Source organism: Eulemur rufifrons, chromosome 7 (assembly GCF_041146395.1).
Source record: "Eulemur rufifrons isolate Redbay chromosome 7, OSU_ERuf_1, whole genome shotgun sequence".
NCBI classification, from domain to species: domain Eukaryota; kingdom Metazoa; phylum Chordata; class Mammalia; order Primates; family Lemuridae; genus Eulemur; species Eulemur rufifrons.
In genome coordinates, this window is record NC_090989.1 from 32,160,925 (window position 1) to 32,185,075 (window position 24,151).

The 24,151-nt window shown below is 32.4% G+C and overlaps 1 non-coding gene across 1 annotated transcript; it reads left to right on the top strand.

Annotated features, from left to right (window-relative positions):
- Nucleotides 1-445: 445 nt before the first annotated feature.
- On the top strand, nt 446-549 carry LOC138388632 (small nucleolar RNA U13). Its single transcript, XR_011234166.1, has one exon. It is a non-coding gene; the product is annotated as a small nucleolar RNA U13 (small nucleolar RNA).
- Nucleotides 550-24,151: the final 23,602 nt, after the last annotated feature.

Genomic DNA, 24,151 nt, shown 5'->3' on the forward strand with positions numbered 1-24,151 from the left:
ATAAATTAAGATGAGGTAATGTGGGTGGACCCTACAGTACTACCACTGGTACCCTTAATAAAAAGGGAAATTTGGACACAGAAATATGCACATCAGGATAATACCATGTGAAGATGAAGTCAGAGACTTCATTTACAAGTCAAAAAAGATAAATATTGCCAGAAAACCACCAGAGGCTGGAAGAAAGGCACGGAACAAATTTTTCCTCACTGCACTCCAAATGAACTCACCCTGATGACACTTAGATTTCAGACTTTCAGTCTCCAGATCTGAGACAGTAACTTCTGTTGTTAAAGCCACTGAATGTATGGTACTTTGTAATGGCATCTCTAGCATAGTAATACAGGGCCTTTTCTCAGAATAGTGTTTTTATTTGCAAATAAAATGTATAGCATTATAAAGAAAACTAATAAAGAAATACTGTTATTACAACTATATCATGTAGATCCTTTCGTAATTCATAGATTTGATAATTGGGTTTTCATACTTATGTGTGAGATAAGCCTCCCTCAAACCTTATTAGTATATATCCACATTACCTGTCTGACATGAAAAAAATATATGCTCTAGTAACATATGTGCTTCTTTATTAACAGATTAAATAAAAAGGCCTTATACAAGTTATAATATCCTCTTCTGTCCTTATTTTTTCTGGCACTATCTATGTATGACCGATTCATTCCTGAAACTATTGTTGTTTTATTTTTTCATTTTTCTTTGTCATATTCTATTCTGGTTCTCCATTTCCTCATCTTCCTTCTGGCCCTCAAATATCAGCAATTTTAAGAGTTTTATCTTCAGGCCTTTTCTTTTATCCCTCTTAAATTCTATTTCATGAACTATTTTCTTGTGAATCCCCAATATTAGCTCTAATACTGATTTATCTTCTGAAATACAGAAAATTTTATTAACTATACATTTCTATGTGTATTTCTCATGGGCATTCCAAGTTCAACTTTACTTCTTATTTTCAAACTCCAAATTCAGATTCTCTGTAGAGTCATTTATAAATGAAAATCTGATTAGTTCACTATCTTGCCTTAAAAAAATTTACCATTTTCTCCATCTTCCAACCCCACTGTCATTGCTATCTGTTTAAAATACAGACTTCGCTAAGTACTACACAAAACACAAGGAACTTAAATATCTACTGATCCCAACTCATTGAAATATGTAGTCTGGGGAAAAAAAGGTTAAAAGTTTGGGATACAGAAAATCTTTGATTCCTGAGAGGCCACAGGGGCATCTATGGTGGAAAGGCAACTGTGATCAATTACTGGAGGTAAAAAAATAATAATATTCATGTAATTTAGAAACGATGCATCTAACTTCTAGGGAGTTGGTTTACTGGATGTATAAGAAAATGCCAAATGAACAACAACAACAAAAAGAAACATGCAACCTCTTGGTCATTGCAATCTGTAATAGTATTTAAAATGAAAGTAAGTGAGAGTGAAGGGACAGATGCTGACCTGGGATCAAGTTGGATTCTGGTCGGCCCATGGTACAGACCTCACCTCAGATCCTCTTCCAAAGGGAAATGTTATGCTGAAATAACAGATAGAAAAGGTTAAAATAATTCGTAAAAGACTAGGAACTATGATGTGGAAAAAGAAAGGAGAGAGTCAAGAGACTGCTCCCAGCAGGGTTGAAATTATTAAATGGATATTAAGAATTAAGATGCATATAGCAGACATTGATGAGGTCAAAACAAAGATCTTAATGCAATATTCTGAGGAGTTGAGTGGACTGATAGGAGCCTCTGTTGGTCTCTATCTTTCAAAAGCCTAAAAAAAAGTATGGTTTGTTCAACCTGATTTTAGGGAAAGTTAAAAAAAAAAGAAGGGAAAGATGACATGAAAAAGCTATCCTCAGACAACCTGAGATAATGATGCCACAGTCTAATCAACATAAGGATTGGTGAAAAGGTCAGTGTCCCTCACTCCAATGCCCAGCCGGGTACTGAAAGGCATATACACTTGAGTGGGTACAATGGTCAGTCAGTATGCAGAAAAGAGATGTTTCTGGGACTCTTTATTGGGAATCTTAAGCACAGTGGTTCCCAAACTTGTTGATAAAGTCATAACGGGGCCTAGGTTAGGTTGGGAAGATCTAAGAATGCAAGAGTTGATAGTATTAAGGTGAAAAGAGGATAAAATTGATATGTTTAAACAGACTTTATGTGAAATTCTTGTGTCTTTCTATCTACATGTATTATAGGAACGGATATTATGCATGATTGAGAACACTTTCCATATCTAGTATTGTAAAACAGAAGACATGTAATATACATAATTAGACATTTTGAATGGGGACCAATATGATTGCCTGAGCCCACACATGCTGATAATTTAAAAATGCCTATTAGACAAAACATGTTAGCATACCAGCATCTGGTGGGTTTATATGGATTTAGGGGGACACATATTTCACATCTGAAAATAATTGCTAAATTCTATGTATAAAACTACCTAAAACGGGTCCTAGAGTTCTTAGATAGACAGAGGCTTACAGCAAAATCTTGTGAACACCATGCAGAATTGACTGCTGGGATTTTGGATTAGACAATTTCACTTGAGTAGCAATTACCAGCCTGCTATTAGACATTAATTGAAACTTCCATGATGAGCAAATGACATAAAATAATGTTTAAACCAGAAAAAATATATATATATGCATAGTATCTTGGGTGATGTCAGAGAAACAGGTCAACGTGAAGGAGAATAATCAGAAATATTCTATTAATAAAATAAGATGGAATTGGTTTGTGCAGGAACATGATAGCAAGAGATTCCAAAAAGGTAATCAATGTATTCACAAGCAGGTAGTCTCTTTTCCCCTAGGACCAACTTTGGAATCACCTGAGGATCTGCCTGATTCTATTAATATTTAGGTTGTGCCATATATATATATATATATATATATATATCTTCATTGATGATAAAGGGGCTGCTTGGTTTTGGGATGACAATTCTAAGGTGAACTGATAGCCTCTTGTTTGTAAGACCACCACTGTGACAGAAGAAAGTAAAAACAGATTAGTTTAGTGGGCTAAAATTGCATGCTCCTTGCCCCTATGCTTTAGTTTTTACTGACTCATGGGCAGTGAGTGGCCCATTGCTTGGCCATACGGTCAGGCAGAAAAGAAATGGAAAACTGGCTTAGTTAAGGGATGATCACATAGGGCATATTCCTATAGAAACGGCTATGGGAATTTGAGGAGCAAATTAAAACAGGACATGTTGATGTCATTTGAAGGAACCCTAGACCGGGATCAAAAGTAATTGGAGCCAGTTAGTAGATAACCCAATGTACTTGCTATAAGTGGCCACCTGGGTCCTTCAAACAAATGAACCTTTGGGAACCGCAGAGATAGGCTGAATCTAGACAAATTCCTCTTGTATTCTGTTCATTGTGTCAGTTGTTTCTTCCTAATGGTACTTCATCTCATGATGTGATTATTAATAGAGATTTGTGTTTTTATTTTTTTGTGTTTTTCATATTAAATAATAGTCCCATAGTGTGTTTTATGAATGCTCCTCGAAAAAAAAGCTGTTTAGTTCCCCTTTTAGAAGCTCTGGGAATTCAACTAGTTTCAGGCTATTTTTACGCTAATCACTCACATTGGCTGTTCTTTTACTACATAAGTAGTGTAAATTTGTATTCTTCACCTATATATATAAAATACAGATTTTTTGTCGAGAAATTTTATGAAAATTATTATGATCTGTCTTGTGTGCTGAATTGTGTGCCTACCCTCATCCCCCCAAAAAGATATATCCACTATTTAGCTCCTGGTAGCTGTGAATGTGAACTTACTTGGAAATAGAGTTTTATAAAATGTAACAAAGTCAATATGAGGTCATACTGGATTATGGAGGGCCCTAAATTTAATGATTGGTGTCCTTATAAAAAGAGAGATTTGGATACACACAGACCTACCCAAGGAAGAAAGCCATGTGATGAAGGATGCAGATAGTATTTTGCTGTTTACCTTCTGAACAGTATATATTCACTGATGCCAGCTAATGCCTTGAACCTTTCATTCTTTGAACCTGATGCTACACTTGAAAAATATAAGTCCACACTTAGCATACTCCTCATAAAAACCTAGCAAAGTAAATCAAATGGCCTCCATGGAATCTTTTCTAACAGTTCTTGGCATGCAAAAAGAACTCAGAATATGGTGAATAAATAAATAAGTAGGTGGATGCATAAAAAATACTGTATAAACTTTTATAGTCAAAGCCACTAATGAAATATATTCTTGATATATTTTATGTTATTAGAACTCTGTGCCAGTTTTCATTTTATATGGAATTACAAAGCTCTTTTCCAATAGTATCTAGAATTCAATAGCCCTTCAGTGAATTGATAACTATTTTGTAGAGGCTTGTGGCTGTATTCTTCTCTCTGCCATCTACATCTCTGCCATTCTCTCAAATTTGGCTGCACTCAAGAGAAATAAAAGTGAACTCATTCAGAAAACAAAGAAAGCTCATTCCAAACCATGTGATAATGTTAAATGAAAGAGCTTTCCTTGGCAGAGCTGAGATCTTTTCTGATGAATTAAATTATACAGTCCATTAGAATAGGAAATACATATTATAAAAACTTTACTCAACACATGGATCATATATTTGGCCTTAGGTATGAATTATATCTCTAATAGTTGCTTTTGGGTTGCTTCCACATAGAAAATATTAATGTATTTCCAAACTTCAGAACAACACCACCTGTTCATCTACAATATGGGTAAAATAGTATGGGTGTGCAGAAGATGGGAAGTATAATTTTTTCTTGGTGTGTGCCCATGAATAATCTACTTGGTTTACTGAGATGACATTTCAACTCTATGTTGTCAGTTGTACTTAGTAGAGGAATGAACAAAGATTATTATAAAGGCTTCTTACACTTAGTGAACTTTCTTGCTAAACTGACTATACCAGTAGCCTTCGAAACCTAACCACAGCAGATACTACCAACTAATCAGAATTTGCTAGGCATCAAAAAAGTTTTTGCCCTCTTTGCTGATATAGATTAAACTCTGATGAAACATGCTAGAACCTTATTAAAAAGTAATTGGCCAAGAATATTCAGCACAGTGACCAATGAGATTTTCCTTCTACCCAAAGGAAAGAAGTCATTTTATCAAAAAGACACCTACACTGAATGTTTATTACAGTACAATTCACAATTGCAAAGATGTGGAATCAACCCAAGTGCCCATCAATACATTAATGGATTAATAAAATGTGGTACATTTATACCATGGAGTACTACTCAGCTATAAAAATGATGAATTAATGCCTTTTGTAACAATATTTATGGAACTGGAGACCATTATCTTAAGTGAATTATCTAAAGAATGTAAAACAAAACCACAACATGCACTTGCTAAATATTAAATTGGAACTAACTGATGAGCACACATATGCACAGAGGGCAGTAAAACTCAGTGGACATCAAGTAGGGGGAGGGGAAGGAGGAGAAGATGGGAGAAAACCTACCTAATGGGTACAATGAACACTATTTTGGGTGATCAGCACACTTAAAGCCATGACCCAAGCACTAAAAAATTGATCCATTTAACCAAAGACATTTGTACCCCCTTAATATTTTGAAATTAAAAAACAGTAAGAAAGACACATTTACTTGCCAATATGCCAATCTATTTACATTCAACCATATCAGCATACCTTGAAAATAAGTTGCATGCCTGTGTGTGTATGTATACAGTCAGCTCTTCCTATCTGTGTGTTCTGCATTGATGGATTTAGCCAACCATGGATCAACATCATTAGTCATCAGAGAAATGTAAATCAAAACTACAATGAGATATCATCTCACCCCAATTAGAATGGCTTTAACTCAAGAATGGAAAAATAAGTACCACATGTACTCACCAGTAAAGTGGTTTCCCTGATCATCATCTAAGTGCACATTTGGGAATAACACCAATTGGGTATCGGACAGAGGTGGGGGTCTGGGGGAAGGGATGGGTCTATACCTACTTGATGAGTGTGATGTGCACTGTCTAGGGAATGGACACGCTTGAATCTCAGACTCGGGGGAATGAGGAGGCATGGGCAACATATATAACCTGAACTTTTGTACTCCCATAATAAGCTGAAATTAAAAAAAAAAAAAAAAAAAAGACAGGCAATAAGGAACGCTGGCGATAATGTGGAGAAAGGGAAACCCTTGTACACTGTTGGTGGGAGTGTAAATTTTAGTGCAAACACTATGGAGAGTAGTATGAAGGTTCCTTAAAATACTAAAAATAGAACTACTACATGACCCAGCAATCACATTTCTGGATATATATCCAAAAAATAATAAAATAAAAAAATGACAATATAACAATAAAAAATGAAATAAAAATAATACTATTAATATAAATACTGTATAAAACTATCTACATAGCATTTACATTGTATTAGATATTATAAACAATCTAGACATGATTTAAAGTACATGGGAGAATGTGCATAGATGATATGCAAATACTATGTCATTTTATATAAGGGACCTGAATGCCTGCAATGTTGGTATCTGTGGTGGTCCTGGAATAAGTCTGTCATAGATATGGAGGGAGACGTGTGTGTGTGTGTGTGTGTGTGTGTATGTGCTATTTTAGGATTTCTTAAGTTTTTGTATTATAAAAATGTATTAGGTAAAGACATTTTAATAGTAGGAAAATCCATTTTTATTTTTTAATCTTTTTGAATTTTTAGATAGAATTGGATTATAATAAATATTTGCTAAGTACTCATGGAACATGTATGTAAACTACTAAAACAGTGACATATTTTAAAAATATTTAATCTTGTCAAACTTTTATGGAAATATAAACAGCTTATGTTAGGTAACTGAAAAGGAACACATACGCATACTCATAACAAAGCCAAAATTAGATAAGGTAGAAGTCACATACAACCTTTTATTAATACAATGGAACTTTGTATTAAACTGTTCATTGATATGAAATTGTGAATATTTGTCTATATAACTCTCTAAATATGATTATTGTCCATAATGTTTTAAGAAAACAGTAGAATCTCTTTTAAATAACTACTTTGGAACCTGTTACTTGTTTTCTATTTTGAATTGTACTTTATTAATCTATAGCAATTTTTTCTCATAATGGGTTATATTTCATTGGCATGATTGTTATATCATGTTTGACTAGCTATTAGTGGTTTAAGTCACCATGTGGACTATGAGACTGTTGTTCATAGGATAAATATTAACATCATTTATTTTCTATGACATTTTTATGTGAGAAACAGTGTGGCTGGCACAATTACAAGATGGTCTGGAACTGTTAATTCCGCAAAATTCATTTGTGATTTCATTGGAATTCTGTGGATTATGAGGGTTACCAATTAATTTATGCAATGTAATGAGTGTTTCATTTTGCTCAACCGGAGTTAAAAAGATATCCACGTTATATTACAGCGTTGTGTTTTTACAGGCGCTCATACATTTATTCTTTTACACATAATGGCAGCAAGACTGGTTTTTAGATATAATGCCTTTATATTTTCATTAAGAATAACAGAACTATAAATAAATTACTGTTATAAAATTTTTCTAGTGTAAAATATCATGACTTACATTATTATGTTCATCTTTTGAATTATCCGTGACTGCTACTTTTCTCATAAAATGTTATAACCATTTTATCATAGATTGTATGTATTTCATTTAAATATTTTACTATATTAACCATTACCTCTAAAATATTAATATTTTGCTTTTAGTGAATCCTTCCATATATTTATAACTATCTCCAAAATTATATTGAAAAGCTGATATATATTATATAATTAAACTATTGCTTGTAATCTTGTATTGCCATATTTTGTGTCATTTTTCTTCACTAATGCAATATATCTTTTTGTTATTCCAACCTAAGTCATAAACCATTAACTTAAACTAACAATAAAACTAAATCTGTTTGTTCTTAATTCCACATATTTCTGTTCTATTTCTAAGGATTCACAAAACATTCAATACATTTGCAGAGCTGTCTGTATAGTTCAAACTGTTATAATCTTCCAGTGTTAAAATATTTTATTGTGGTTACAGACTGTATGTACCTTGAAAATTATAGGTCATTATTTATGAATATGATTATCTCACATTTAGCAATCTGTCACTGATTTTATTTTTATAAAGAGACAAATAACATGCTTTCTGGGAGGTGTGGATGTTACATAATATAAATATTCCCAAATACTAATTTTTAGATTGCCTTTTGAGTTTCATTTTTCTGCCCCACTTTCTTTTTTCTAGCACTTCTTTCTAATTCTTACATATCGATATTATATTATCCAGTGGTATTCAATTGCCTGCCATAAATTTACTTCCATTGGAAATCATGATTTAGGAGGCAATTTACAATTAAGTTACACTTATTGCCTGATTCCTTTTACCTTATATCTATTGACTAAGATTCTTTCCTTGACCAAACTGTAGTCAGGCTTCTGTGAGCCCTCTTTTTGAGTAGGCCTCATCTTTGGGCTTATCTAGAATTGAGCTAAGTCAGTTTCCTACTCTAGATAGCTGATGACCCTTAATATCTGATCAAATTCCTTATCTCCCACATTTGACAGCTGATCATCCTGGTCTGCCTTCAGCAAGAATCAGTTAAGTCAGTTTAGCACAAAAATCTCCTTACCTTTGGTGTTGCCTCGTAATTTTCCATCCACTGAGTCCCTCGCCTGCTTCTTGGCTATAAATTTTCACTGGTCCTTTCTTAATTCAGAGTTGAGTATAAATTCTTTCTGGTCTAGCAATACCTTTATTGCAAAAGTCATGAACAAAGTCTTTCTTGCCATTTTAATGAATGTCAGAATATTTTTTCTTTAACACTGTTTAGCCTAAATGTGTATAGGCTAGAGTTTATATCTATTTCTTTATTAGAAAAACTTTAACATAATTTTCACCCTTGAGATCTTCAAATAATGAGCACCATGAAAAGTTCAACCATATAAAATATCAAACTATACTGAGCCATAAAACTAAATTAATAATGAAAAATATAATTTCAATCCAAATATCTGACAGAGGTCTTAATACCTTAATACAGAAAGGGCTCTTAAAAAAACAATATAATGAAAAACACAAAATACGGTGTAACCATGAATATAAATTACATAAAAAATTATATGCAAATAGCTTTTAAATCTATAAATAGATGTTCAAACTCAGAGACTTTTAGTTGCCTTCCAATTGTCCTTCTTCCATTTTTTTAGTAAAATAATAATATAAAATAAACCTGCTTTATAGTTGCCTTTTACTGCAGCCATGGCTAGAGGTCTCACAATGATCGTTAAGTACGACTGTTGCAGAGACATCCAGGAGGCCTCCTTAAGAACACACCTCTCAGTATCCCCACTGTGTTTCTCTTCATTCCTTGTGATCGTTGAGGCTCCAGCAGTTGTCGGGAAGATGAGTTTGAGGCCAGAAATGTGAGCCTGGATCACAGGCAACTTTGCGGTCCTGCCATTATCAGCCCCAGGTTAACTTCTCCTCAACTTCAGTTTTATTCTTAATGAGAGATATATGCAACATTATGTAGTATCATTTTTCCTTAATTTGGATTTTTTTTTCCATTTATGCGTAGAAACTTTATTCTATGGGCCACAAATTCATTTATAAAGGAATAAAAAAATTAAAAATATAATTTTTAGTTATCAACGAAGCAAAGATGAAAATGGTTGTGACTATTCTGGTCAGGATCTGGAAAGACAAGTCCTAATACATTAGCCATGGTATGGTCAATGTAAGTTGGTGAAAATTGTTTGAAAACTATGGGTGACTTTTATCAAAATTTAAAACTTATACATCCCTTGTCCTAGTGGTAGATATCAAGGAATTGGAATTTAGTCATCCCTTTTATGAAAACTTCTTGGATGTCTGCCCACCACTTCTGCTTATAAAGTAATCCCCCCTTATCCATGGGGTGTATGTTTCAGGATCGCTAGTGGATGTCTGAAATCACTGATAGTAAATAACCCTAAATATAGTATGTTTTTTCCTATACATACTATGTATACATTCTATGGATACATACATTTTCTATACATTCTATGATAAATTTTAATTTATAAATCAGATATAGTTAGTGATTAACAATAATAGCTAATAATAAAATAGAACAATATAACAGAATACCATAATAAAAGTTATGTAATTATGTATGTGGGCGCGCGCGTGCTCTCTCTCTCTCTCTCTCTCTCTCTCTGAAAATATCTTATTGTCACCGTACCTCTAGTAACTGAAAATTGAAACCATGGAAAGCAAAATCGTAGCTAAGGGGAGACTACTATGTTACCATTTTGCAGACCTTTAGTCAAATGGACATACATAGGGTAAGGGAGGTTGCCATAAAAATGTTGAGTTGCAATTGCACCATTATTTATCATAGATGGGAAATCGAGGTAAGTATAATACTCAACAGTAGGGTTCTGGTAAAACAAAACAAAACAAAAAGGAATGGAACATCAACTTAGTAGTAGACAACCTTACATTTACAAAGCATGGAAAAATTCCTGGATACCAATGTGTGAAGACAAGTGAAACAGACTGGGTAAAAGTAGGTCTGTAAGTTCTTCCTTCCTAGGAATGCCTTAGGCAGTTTTGACCTCACTTGCCTTCCTCTTATAAATTAAATATGCTGACAGGATTTTCCAGTTGGGAGACAATCTCAAGGACACACTGAGTTTTTAACAGGGAGTTCTTGTAGCAGAAAATACATGCTATATCCTGAAAATAAGGCACTTCGTCAGACTACCTTGTACTGCAGACAGAACTTGATTGTCTGTCATTCTGGAAACAAAATGTGTCCCAGTGAGGAAAGGAAACTTCGAGGAAGCTGAATCTGATGGTTTGGGTCTTCCCAGATACAGAGGCTGTATTGGTAACATTATTCCTTTCTTGTATTCTCTAATTATTAGTAAAGGTCACGTTGGGTAAGATCTATAAATTATGTGAGTCTGTTTGACAGTTCAGCCTTTAGTGATAGTTCAGTATACAAGACATGTCGGTACACATAAAGCAAATAGGAAATAAACTGCCTTTATAAATAAATGTATCTATTTCCTCTTGTACAAATACAGAGAATACACTTCTGGATAAATACGGGAGAAATTCTTAACTGTAAGGAATAAGCCTCAAAACAATGATTTATGCACTAAATTATTTATTCATATTTAATATTACTTTTACTAAAATTGAAGTAAATACAGATTTTTTCTCTAACTTTAGGCAAATATGACTTTCCATAGTACTACTTTTTATATCAAGATCTATGAAAGCTTACTCATTGAATTAAATATTACAGGGTTGGCGAGGAAATTCAATTTCTAAGTACAAGCTTATTCAATGAAACTATTAATTATTATACTATAAGCAACATTGTATCAAGACTGAAGATTATATTAGAATAAACCTATTAATTAAAGTTGAAACCCATAGGAAGATTTCCATTAAAAAAGTAATCAGGATTCAATTGTAATAATCATGATAATGACAAAATAAGATTAAGTATAAATATGGCATAAAAGACTCCTGAATAAATCTAGTTTATATTTATATTTTTAATGTATTTAATATATCTAACATAAATATTCTGTTGCTTTCCTTCTGTGTTTTACAGGAAGTTGGTCAATGTTAGGTAGTTCAGCTCTTTGTAATTCTCAAAGAGTCTTTTCCTAAACTCAAAGTCTCTCATTATTCTCTCTAGTTTCATGATATTGAATTTTTTTTTTTTTTTTTCTAGAGACAGAGTCTTGCTCTATTGTACAGGCAGCTTCCAACTCCTGGGCTCAAGTGATCCCCCCACCAAGGCCTCCTAAATACCTTAGGACTACAGGTACACACCCACCAAGCCTGGCTTTTTTTTTTTTTTTTAGAGATGCAAGTGTCTTGAGATCCTAGTCACAAGCAATCCTCCCCTTTTCGGCCCCTCAAAATACTACAATTACAGGTGTGAACCACCAAGCCCAGCCAATATCGAAATATATGGCCTCTGGTCTCAACGAACTTTTCGTAAAGCTTATTTAAATACATTTGAGGCTTATATATTTTAAAATTCACAGCGTTATTTTATATGAAGTTGTATTATTTGGAAGGTATTAGAGGAAGGGGTCTTTTCAGATTATATCCTTCTATATTGCTTTTAATATATTTAAGAGATTCTTCTACTACCTTAATAAAAGAAGTTAGAAATACAGCTCATAACATTAAATAATCATATAAATGAATTCAAACAAAATCTTATTCAAATGAATACTATATCTTTTTTTTTTTCTTTTTTTATTTCTGTCTTTTAAGCACTGCTTTGGGGAAAGATTATAAGGTACTAGATCTCTGAAAATCGCTTTGAGGTGAATGAATTAGGTTACATAAGTAAAGCTTATTCTGTGTACAGCCACTAAAAATAACATCCAAAGTAGAATTCTGTAACTCAGCAAAATCGACAATAAAAGTAACACTTTAGATAAAATCTTCATATTCCAATAATCCTTGCATAGCTATATCTTTTCAGTGTGATATTGGGGGTAGAAAACATAACATATAAATTGTCAATTTTTAAACTTTCCATAAGAACAATGCTGCTGACAGGCTAAAAAAAGGCTTGGGAACGAGGTGCAGATGACAATACAATTCTTAATATAGTAAGTTTATAAATCTGATGATGAGGATGTAAGACAATGAAAGATTAAGGAACCTATTAATGGAAAAATAAAAGCCCAACATTCCTGATCATCATTTTTTTCAAAATCATCTAACTTAGAGCAGATTATTCCTTTCTGAAAATAAAAGTTAGTTACATCATGAAATATAACAAATATTTTGGCACATTATCTATTTATAAACAACAATGGTTCATCTAGAACTAGAAGAATGAATTTCTTTCTGGTCTGTGACAAAAAGTAATGGCTTAACAAAAAAATATCCTATATATTCTTCTCAGATTTGAATTGAGTTTTTAAGCATGGGATGATTTAAAATAATCAGTGGTAGTAAGTATAACTTTACAGCATAGACTATTTCATTTAATGACTACTGCTTCATCAGCCAACACTGAATGCAGGTCCAGTCATAAATAAAATGACCAGAATTTATCACACACTTAATACATGAAACCCTATAAATACTTTGTATATTCTGAAATTTAGTTGTCATATCAGCTCTATGATATGTTTCATATTCTTCTTTATTTTTCAAGTAAATAAATTGGAGCCCCGACAGTTTAAGTGTCTTTTCCAGAAATGACAGTCTTGTTGGATTTGAACACAAATAGGCTTAGCCTTTTTCTTAAGTATACTGTATTGTCTTTAAGCAGCTCCATTCAACACTAAGAAAATGAATATTTTAAAGGCATCATTTTTACTTTAAATGTACTTAGAATTGAAGACTGGAAATATGCCCACTAAAATAAATAAGAAACCACAGTATTATATCATATGAGAAACATATATTAATATACATTAACATATATGAATATTTAGATTTTTTCATTATTCCCCATAATTTTTTTTTATTTAAAACTTGTAGAATAGGCTATCATTTTGAAAGTATGCTCTTTAACTGAATTAGAACTGGAGAAAGAACACAATGTTATTTATTTCAATATTTTTAAATGTATGTGATTAAATCTATCTCCTTAGCCAATGTTAAATTTTAATTTTGAGGGAACACAGATGAATTATGCATGTTCTGGTAAATTAGAATTGTGTTAATAAATTCTAAAAAACAAATCTGTATCTTATTAAATGATAATCTTTAATGTTAAATATCAATAATTATATGAGCACAAAATAATACTAGTGAGACCATCATGAAGGTCTTGATCCTCTTTGTCTTCATACTGAGTAGGCTGAGGAGGAGGAGGAGCAGGAGGGGTTGGTTTTTCTGTATAGGGGGTGGCAGAGATAGAATAGGTGGAGAAGGTGGAAGGGGAGTCAGGAGAGGAAGGCACAGTCCATGTAATTTTTACTTAAAAAAATCTGCATATAAGTGGACCTGCACAGCTCAAGCCCGTGTTGGGGTCAACTGTATTTCACATCTGTAATTCAGTACGTCAACTTTTTATTTTGTAATCACTTTATTATTTTTCTTAATTATTTCATTAGTTATCAGTTTTGTAATTTTATCCTTTAATTTTCATCCTGGTGTGATTCTTCTGTATTTTTTGATCACTTTGTCCCTTGTATTGAACTCATCTTTTAATTCTTTTCAATGTCGCATGTTCTTACTCCATGGTCCTCACGTGCTATTGATAACATTTTTGACCGTATCTGTTCCTCAGCTGCATTCTTGAGTCTCTCAGTGGTATACGTTTACTTGTATTCTGTTAAACAGTAATGATAATGAACTAGCAGGCATCATGAAAAGTGATTTTTGTAGACATTCTTTCAAGGTTAATTTTCATGTGTATTTATATATAGCACTATCCAAGGCTTGCACTTGGATTATAGGACTGTTTGTATTGCTTCTCAATTTCTATGGTGAGATTGAATCAATTCCATTCTATCCTGATGGAAGACAACATTTAGTTATTTCAAGATATACAATCAATCAAAGTTTTCTTGGAGATTCTCTACAGGTATCTATGAATGGGCTGGTAATTCAATTAGTCCATGTTGTTCCTACCAAAATATTCCATGTTTTCATTTGTTGAAATCAAATGTTACAGGGTTATTATGAAGATTAAATGAAATAATTTATTTAAAATGTAAAAAAGATTGCCAAAACTCATGCTCAGTAAATGCTTTTACTTCTAAATCAATTTTCTTAGATCATCAAGAAAACATCTAATCACTAAATCTTACCAAGTATTATTATAATAGAAATATATTTACTCAATAGGAAATTACCCCAGGACAAAAGTCTTTCTCAAAGAATCATCTACTTTGCATTTAACAAAGAAGGAATGCACTTTTGTTTCTTTTTAAGAATTTTCATTATTTTTCTGGAAAGTCAACTATTTCATATGTATTGAATTCCATTAGTAGTCCACAAAAAATTATAAAGATATAAATTACAACAATTTTGACAACCACGGAGGTCTGTCACTCAGATCAGCTGCTGGAGGTATAGCCAGCTGACAGCCTCTACCTGCTGCACCTCCCTGTTTCACCGAGGTATACAAGCCTAGGTCCAGCTTTCTCCTGGCTGCTATCAGTGAAGGAGTGAGCAGAGAAGGGGCAATAGACCTGGTTCGTGTCTACCCAATGTGGAACACTTCTAAGAGCAAATCTTTGCTATGGAGTTCCCTATGGCTTGACTGAGACTTTCTCGGAGCTGTCCTGGAGTGTGATCTTCCTCCTACCCCATCGTCCTCCCTATCATAAGTGTCATATCATAGTGTCAGAAATGGATAGGGGTCTGAAGACTCCCCTTGCCATCCTCTGCTCTTTGCCCTCTTTCTCATTCACAGGCACTTCACTCAACGCACTTTTTGCTCTTCTAATTCTGCTTCTCAGAGGATTGGATTGACACACTCCTGAATTGAGATTTTTCTTTGATTAGTATTAAGAAATGTTTCCTCCCTTAGTAGTCAAGGTTGGGCAAAATGGAAATAAGATTATGTGCATAAAGAATATCACATATAGTATTATTTAAAAATCCTATGCCATTTAGTAAGCACATAAGACATCACCACCTTTGCTATGGTATGAGGCCTCCATTCTTGTTTTTCCTGATAAGAATGATATATCCACATTTTCTCATATAGTGATGGTCAGTTTAAAAAGAAATTCTGTTATAAGGGTCATCAAAGAGAGCTGCAATACTTTTGGGAGTAAATTTTATGAAGTCATGGACTTTGCAATCTATCCCTTCTTATTTCAAACACTTCTTTTTTTTTTTGTAACACAGAGTATATTACAATATAATTTTATGTAACATAGAAAGACTGATTTTTTTAAAGTGCTCTATGGGATGTTCAAAATTATCCTGTATAGTCCCTCATTTTACATAAGAGCAAATTAAGATTCTGACAAACTTAAGCCATCATTACCACCAGAACGAGAATTAAAATTTCTATCTCTTGATAGTATGTTTATATCTAAATAAAGTGCAGTAGTTTGAATATTGCTTTTAATCAAAACATCAGTTTAAGCAATTATACATGAAGTGTTCTTCCTACTTTGATCATTTCTCTATCAGATTTCTAAATGTTCATCTCTCTAATGGCTCTCTTTAGGCTACCTAAAGTAAATCCACTTGTATTCAAATTTCCGATAAAGGGAACCCGGAATAAATAAAGACTTGTTATTTATTGTAGAATTGGGGGTCTCAATTCTAAATGCAAGGAAGGATTATTAATGGATGCAAAATACCCTGCTTAAGCTCAAAAAAGAATCCTTCATATCTTGTAAGAATATATCAGTGCCAATCACCATTGAATTTGACTTAAGTATTAAAATGCAATTTCTTTTCATCCCTAATTTAAAATCGCAGTGTCATTACTCTAATTCAGTTGTTATGTATCATTAAAACATTATTTTCTTGAATACATGATGTATTTTAAAAATTACTGATACACTCATGAGATTAAAGTCTTTGTATTTGATTAATATCCACTCATGCCTGAACATCTCATTTTCTCAGAGTTTATGGTAATACACACTAATCTCCTTTTAATCCTATAGAGGGCCACAAGTGTGAATTGGGTGGGCAAAAGAGAATCCTGTGTGCTCAGTATATGTTAATGCCAGAGGGATACAAAATGATCATACTGTTCTGTATGTAAATTTTGTAAGTGCATGCAGAAAAACTCATTGCTAAAATATGCTTCAAATAAGGATTTTCATTAATGATAAGAAAACATGAATCAAGGTCTCTGGGGATATACTGAAGAATCTACAATGGTAATCTCAAAGAGCAAATCCTATTAGGTAGATGGTATCATAGAGACAGGAAAACTGGCTCGAGCTGGGAAGGAAATTTCCAGATCCTCTTAGTATGACAAGTAAAATGGAAAGTGCCCTTTTGGTAAAAGGAAGACAGGAAATACATATTCATAGCTGGAAAAGTCATAAAAAGTATTTGAATCATGACAAGATCAAAGGAAGAAAAGAGAACAAAGGTTAACATTCCTAAGAAGTAAGCAAATTAGACAAGTCTTATGCATTTGAACACTTAATTCAGATAGCATCATAAAAATATTAACTGTGGATTTTGTTTAGCATTTAATTTTTATTGTTAGACCTCATTCTAACTCTAAGAATTGCCAAGTCATGATTTTCAAAGACATACAGTACCTTTGGATATAAAATACATTTTGTTAAAACATATATCTACTTATGTAATTCTCACCTCTACTTTCTACCCATATTTTCCAAATAAATTGTGTAAGTATAGCATCCAAGATTTTCTAAACTCTTAATTTATTTACAAAAATAGTTGTTGATGCAATGTGTTCCTACTTTTCCAAAATAAAATTACTTTATTATTTATTTTTCAGTTTTAAAACAACCTGCTTATCTTAAATCTTTCAAGTAATGAAACATACAAACAATAAGTAAAAATAATTCTAAGACCAAATATCCAGACATCAACACTGTTAGTATTTTGGGGGAAAACCTCTCAGAATCACTGTATGTTACACACATATAAAAGCAGGTAATTATAGAAAAAAATAGAAATGTGTTGATTTATAAATGTTGTATGTCTAAACAATATTACATCACATCTTTCTTTTCAATAAATATGTATTTCTCTTATATGAAGGGTTACTATTTTGTGAGCATTTACCATGTGCCAGACATATAGCAGATGTAAACAGCATACGGTAGTAGCTATTAATAAATTTTATTTGCTGTATCACCTAATTTTTATAAGGCTCCTGTACATTAGTAATTATTACCTCTATTTTATAAATAAATTTTTTTTCATGCCTGCTAATACAACATTCATTCTGCAGTCCATGGATCAAGGAGTAATGTTAGCTTTCAAGTCTTGTTTAAGAAATACATTTTGTAAGGCTGTAGCTGCCATAGTGATTCCTCAGTTGTATCTGGGCAAAGCAAATTAAAAACCTTTTGGAAAGGATTCTCCATTCTAGACGCCATTAAGAACATTTGCAATGCATGGGAGGTCAAAATATCAACATTAACAGGAATTTAGTTTCAAAATATTAAGGAAATACAAATGGTTGTGTTACATGGATAGCTTTTATAATGCTTTAGGAAGGGATACAAGTGTGTCCATCACCTGAATAGTGTTCATTGTGCTAGGTTAGTCTGTGTGGATGTTCCCTGGTCCCCTGCTTCCCAGTGTCAAAAATGAGTACTGGTACTGAGGTGAGCTGATGATGGAGTGATCACAAACAAAGCAATTTTATACCAACAATGTATGCCATAAAAGAAAGAATGAAAGTAAAGAAGGAAGCTACGCAAAGTGAAAATACATTCCAGACAGAATGCAATGGGTCAGTCTCCATGAGTGGAGAAAGACTCCTAAGTCTGAGCACACACTGCCTTTTATGAGCTCACTAGTTTGTCCCACCTTTCTTTTGGCAGGGTTGGTTTGTCGTTTTCCTTCTTATGGGGTGATTGACAGATGGATGTTATATAACAGGTTACATAACAGGTTGGTCATGTGACAGTTTCCCTTTCTACACATGTGTCTTCCCCAGAATCTTTCAGGAGTCCACTCTAATTAAATGGTAGTGAGCTCTGGGTCAGTTAAAGGTTACTAGGAACTTTTTACAATATGTGTTGCTACCAGGAAACATTTCCTAGCAACAATTTGGTTCCTAGCTACAATTTGGTTCTCACTCTCCACATTTAGCCACTTCCTTGCCACCTATTTACTCTCTACCAGACCTCACAATTGTACTTTTCAGGAAGGTTTTTAACACTTCTCCCTCTTTTCTTCTCAATTTCCAAAGAGTTTTACTTCTTTCTGTGCCCATGTGTGCACATTAATTAGGTCAAGATTATTAGAGAGTACCTATAGTATTTGTTTTTAATTCTTGAGATACTTGACTTAGGATAATGGTCTCCAGTTCCATTGAAATTTCTGCTAAAGACATTAATTCATTTCTTTTTATAGTGGAGTAGTACTACATGGTATATATACTACACTTTGTTAATTCACTCATGAATTGATAGGCACTTTCGTTGATTTCACATCTTTGCAATTATGAATTGTGCTGCAATAAACATTTGAATGCAAGTGTCTTCTTGTCCTTTGGGCAGATACCGAGTAGTGGGATTGCTGGATGGAATATTAGGTTTACCTTTAGTTCTTTAAGAAACCATCATACTATTTTCCATATAGGTACTACCTTGCACTTCCACCAACAGTGTATAATAAGGGTTCCTTTCTCTCTGCATCCACACCAGCATCTTTTGTTTTTACAATTTTTAATAAAAGCCATTCTACGAGGGGCAAGGTGATATCTCATTGTGGTTTTAATTTGCATTTCCCTGCTGATTAGTGACATGGAGCATTTTTTCATACGATTATTGGCCATTTGTCTATCTTCTTGTGAAAAGCTTCTGTCCCTTTCTTTTGCCCACTTTTTAATGAGGTTGTTTATTTTTTTCTTGCTGATTTGTTTGAGTTCTTCGTAGATTCGGGATATTAGCTCTTTATTAGATGTGTAGTTTTGAAAATATTCTCTCCCATTCTGTAGGTTGTCTCTTTGCTCTGTTGATCATTTATTTATTTAGTTTACACTTTATAGAAGCTTTTTAATTTAATCAGGTCCCATTTATTTATTTTTGTTTATTTTTGTTGTAGAAAAAATAGAGAAGAAAATGAAGACAACAGTAGTTTCATAAGACATTTGTGATGATAAAATTGTTAATATATATAAATCTTTCAGAACAGTGCTTGTCACATAACAACTATTAATCGTTGTTACTACTATAATTATTCTCCTAAGGGAGGGAGGGCCAAATCAATCTCAAAGTCTCCAATAGCATTATCCACTGTAAAGACCTGAGTTTAGCTTTAACAGGTCAACTACTAATTTACTAAAACATCAGAACTAATATCTGAGGCCTTTGTTTAAAAAAAGAAAATGAGATAATTTGTCCTCATTTCATAGTGGTTAGGCAGCTTCTGGTAAGACTTTATGTATTCCCTTTTCTTCTCCTCTAAAGTACAAATGAAAAAATTTCATATTCAAAATTTTGTTATTTATTGTTTTACAATGTGACTTATGAAAATAAATCTATCAAGGTTTAAGTGAAAAAAAGGATGAATGGCAATATGAACTACTGATACATGCCTTATGTATATCTTTTACATCACAATGAATTATATAACCATACATGAAAGTCAGAAAATAATAGGAGTATTTTAAAATGTTTGCATTTTGAGCATGTTTAGGGGAACTTGACTGGCCACAGGGAGTAAGCAATAATAAAAATATGAAAAGATAGTCATAGTTTTAAAAGTATGTGTATTTTGAAGCCATTTTGTTGAGGGGTTTGGAGCTATTTTTTTCTTTTATTATTGTATTATTTAGCATTTTTATGATGAATATATAATTAGAAAAACAATAAAATATTTTTCTTGTGTGAAAAAGCAAAACAAACCAAAACAACAACAAAACAAAACCCAGGAGTTTGGAAGAAGCTGATTATAACCTTTATGAATGCCATTGAGGGACTCAAGACCTCTGTGGAAGAAAAACTCATGGATGTGGTGGAAATAGCCAGAGAACTAGCATTAGAATTGGAGCCTGAAGCTGTAACTGAATTGCTGAAATCTCATGATAAAACTTGAATGCATGAAGGGTTGCTTCTTTTAGATGAGGAAAGAAAGTGGTTTGTTGAGGTGAAATCTACTCCTGCTAAACATGCTGTGAACATTGTTGAAATGACAAGAAGGGATTCAGAATATTGCATAAACTTAATTGATAAAGCAGAGAAAGAATTTGAGAGGATATACTCCAATTTTCAAAGACTGAATTCCCTGTTTAAAATAAAATCACTTCCACTCAAACTTTACAAAAATATATTAGAGAGCAAGTCCTTTGTTTTCCTTCTTAGATATTTAGTTACTTATTTGAACACCATCCATTTGTTTTAGAGACAATTATATTCTTAAATGACTTTCGAAGAGCCAGGTGCAAGGTAAGAAATGACTTATGGAGAAAAAAATAACAACAGTAATAAAAGAAACAAACAAAAAACATATCTAACTTAACCTATCTCATAGGTAAGGGCATTTTATCATTTATGTTTAGGGCACAATATTTTAGCCATGTAAGTATTACAAAGAATTATTCCACAAACAAAAATCTTCCCAAATTTGTAATTATATACTATTTGGACAATTTCTTTTAAGTAGTCTATTTCATGGAGTTGAGTTTTTTCCTGTTAATCACTGTAATTTTTAATTATATTTAGCATTGATAAGACATTGTGCCACTAAATAAATCTCTTTATACTAAGAATATACTCTGTTTTAAGTTTTTTCATCTATATAATGGGGCTAACAATTAGGTCTGTCACCACAGGATTATTATAAGGATTAAATGTGTTAATTTACTTCTAGAAAAATGCCTACTGTAAAATATTTTCAATATCTGTTAGTTAAATCATCCCATATATTTCATGTACTGAAATTTCAGTTCAGGAATATATTAGTTAATTCAGGCAATAATCTTATTAATAGGTACTATTATTGTATATATTTAGCACATTACATAAATTGTACATTTACAGACCTAGGTTTAGAGATATAAACTAAAGATGAAAAGCTCAACTATACACAGGGTTATTAAATGGTAGAGTCATTCTTTTACTACATTTTTTTTTATTCTTCATGTTCATTCATACTGCATCTCAAATTATAATTTTGTGGTACAAAAGAAAAGATCCTATGGAAGAAAAAGTCAGTAATATTACCAAAAAAAAAAAAAAAAAGATTTTGAAGAAACAAAAAAATATTAGAAAGCTTGCTTAACATGAGGATTAAGAAAATTTCACTGAATATGTCAAATAAAAAGTAATATACAATCATTAATGTAAATATTTTGTGGAATACTTCAACAGATGCCAGATTTAAGTAATATCAGAAAAAAATTTATTTGTCCAGTACTTGTAAATAATGGGCATGTGATACAAGTTCTTAATTCTAACAGTTACAGAGTACTTATTCTGGATTACAAACTTATTTGAAAAGTTAAGAGGACAAGGAGTAATAAATAGGTCTTATCAGACTTAATCTATTTATAAAAGATTTAGACATACATTTATGGTAAAACATATATAATTGTTTTGTCTTCTTAATTAATAAAGATTTTCGTTATTATTTATTCATGAAGTTTATTTTCAGATCAAAACATCCAACTCTGGATATGAATATTTAGATATGTTCTATATTGACTTAGAATGCAGACACGCAAAAGCTTTTAATATCAAGAATTTCAAATAACAAAACTACTGAGAAATAACCTAAGACTTCCAAGTTTTACATTCTGTATAGTAAATATGTCTTTATAGATTGGGCATTTTATGTTAAATTTGAGTTAATAAACTTTAATCATTTAGAAGACACTTCAGTCCTTCCTCAATTTGATTCCAAGTAAGGTTTATGAAAATTTGAATTTTTTCTACTATTTTATTGATTTCTCAGAGTTTAGTTTGATAAGAGGTTAAGAAAAAGTACTGATTGCACAGTATATATTATTTTAACAGTACAAAGTACATTTGAATTCATTGTGTTCAACTATGTAATTAAATATGCTAACATAGTAATTACCTATTCTTATTATGATACATAATTAGTATAAGTGCATATAATTATGTAGTTACATGAAACATCCATGTGATAATAAAAAATCTTACATTAACATTGAAGATAAAAATGGGAAATTAAATAGTAAATCAAATTTAGAGGAAATATTCATGTCATTCACAGTAAACTTTGTAATCTCTGTTGATTAATAGTTGTTTGTTTGGAATGACTGAGATAATTCTTACTGTTGTTTTTAAAAGTTACAAATGAAAAAAGAAAGGTCAAAATATCATATTAAGTAATTTAGCAGTTAGATGACTATCTGATCACCTAGAATAATTAATTCTTTTTTTTTTTTTTTTTTTTGAGACAGAGTCTCGCTTTGTTGCCCGAGCTAGAGTGAGTGCCATGGTGTCAGCCTAGCTCACAGCAACCTCACATTCCTCGGCTTAAGTGATCCTCCTGCCTCAGCCTCCCGAGTAGCTGGGACTACAGGCATGTGCCACCATGCCCGGCTAATTTTTTCTATATATATTTTTAGTTGGCCAGATAATTTCTTTCTATTTTAGTAGAGACGGGGTCTGGATCTTGCTCAGGCTGATCTCGAACTCCTGACCTCGAGCAATCCACCAACCTCAGCCTCCCAGAGTGCTAGGATTATAGGCGTGAGCCACGGCGCCCTGCCATAATTAATTCTTTAAAGATAAAAAATTCCCTAATGTCAACAATGGTAACAGAACTTGCTACAAAACTGATTTCAGAGAGACTTAGGCAAACCATTCTAAAATTAAAATAATTATCTTTGGTAGATATTTCCGCAGATATAAATGATTTCTCCATATCTAAAGAGTAAATCAATTTATTTATCTAGAAGTCTCTTTGAGAAAATATTATCATGCTTGCTTTTAGATCTTTTATGTGTAATATATTGTGACTTTTTTAAATACCCATGGTAGAAAACTGCTAAAAGCTATTTTAAAATTCTCATTGAGGTGAAATTATAATGATTATTGCACATAGTGCCAATCACAAAATAATAAATTAACATAAATGTATATATTTATATAATTATATATTTCATAATTGAATAATTTAATGAATTAACTCATGAACGAGCAGCATCATATCAAAATAATCCTTGAGCTATCTACATGCATTAAGCTCTGTTTCAGAGCAAACTTTGAATTGTTTCTTAAGGAAAATACAGGCTTATGTGAGATGCCCTTGTAGTAAGTTGTCCTAAATGGCCTATTTAATGTTTTTTAAGAAGATATCAGCCCTAGTTCCTGGAAGTTATACAATATAACTCTGTCCTTCATGTCCAAATGTTGATATAAGAAGCCCTTGTCAGAAAAGTATAACCTTTTGATAAATTACGCTGAGCTTATCTGAATACTTATTGAGAATTGCCCAATGAAGATTCATT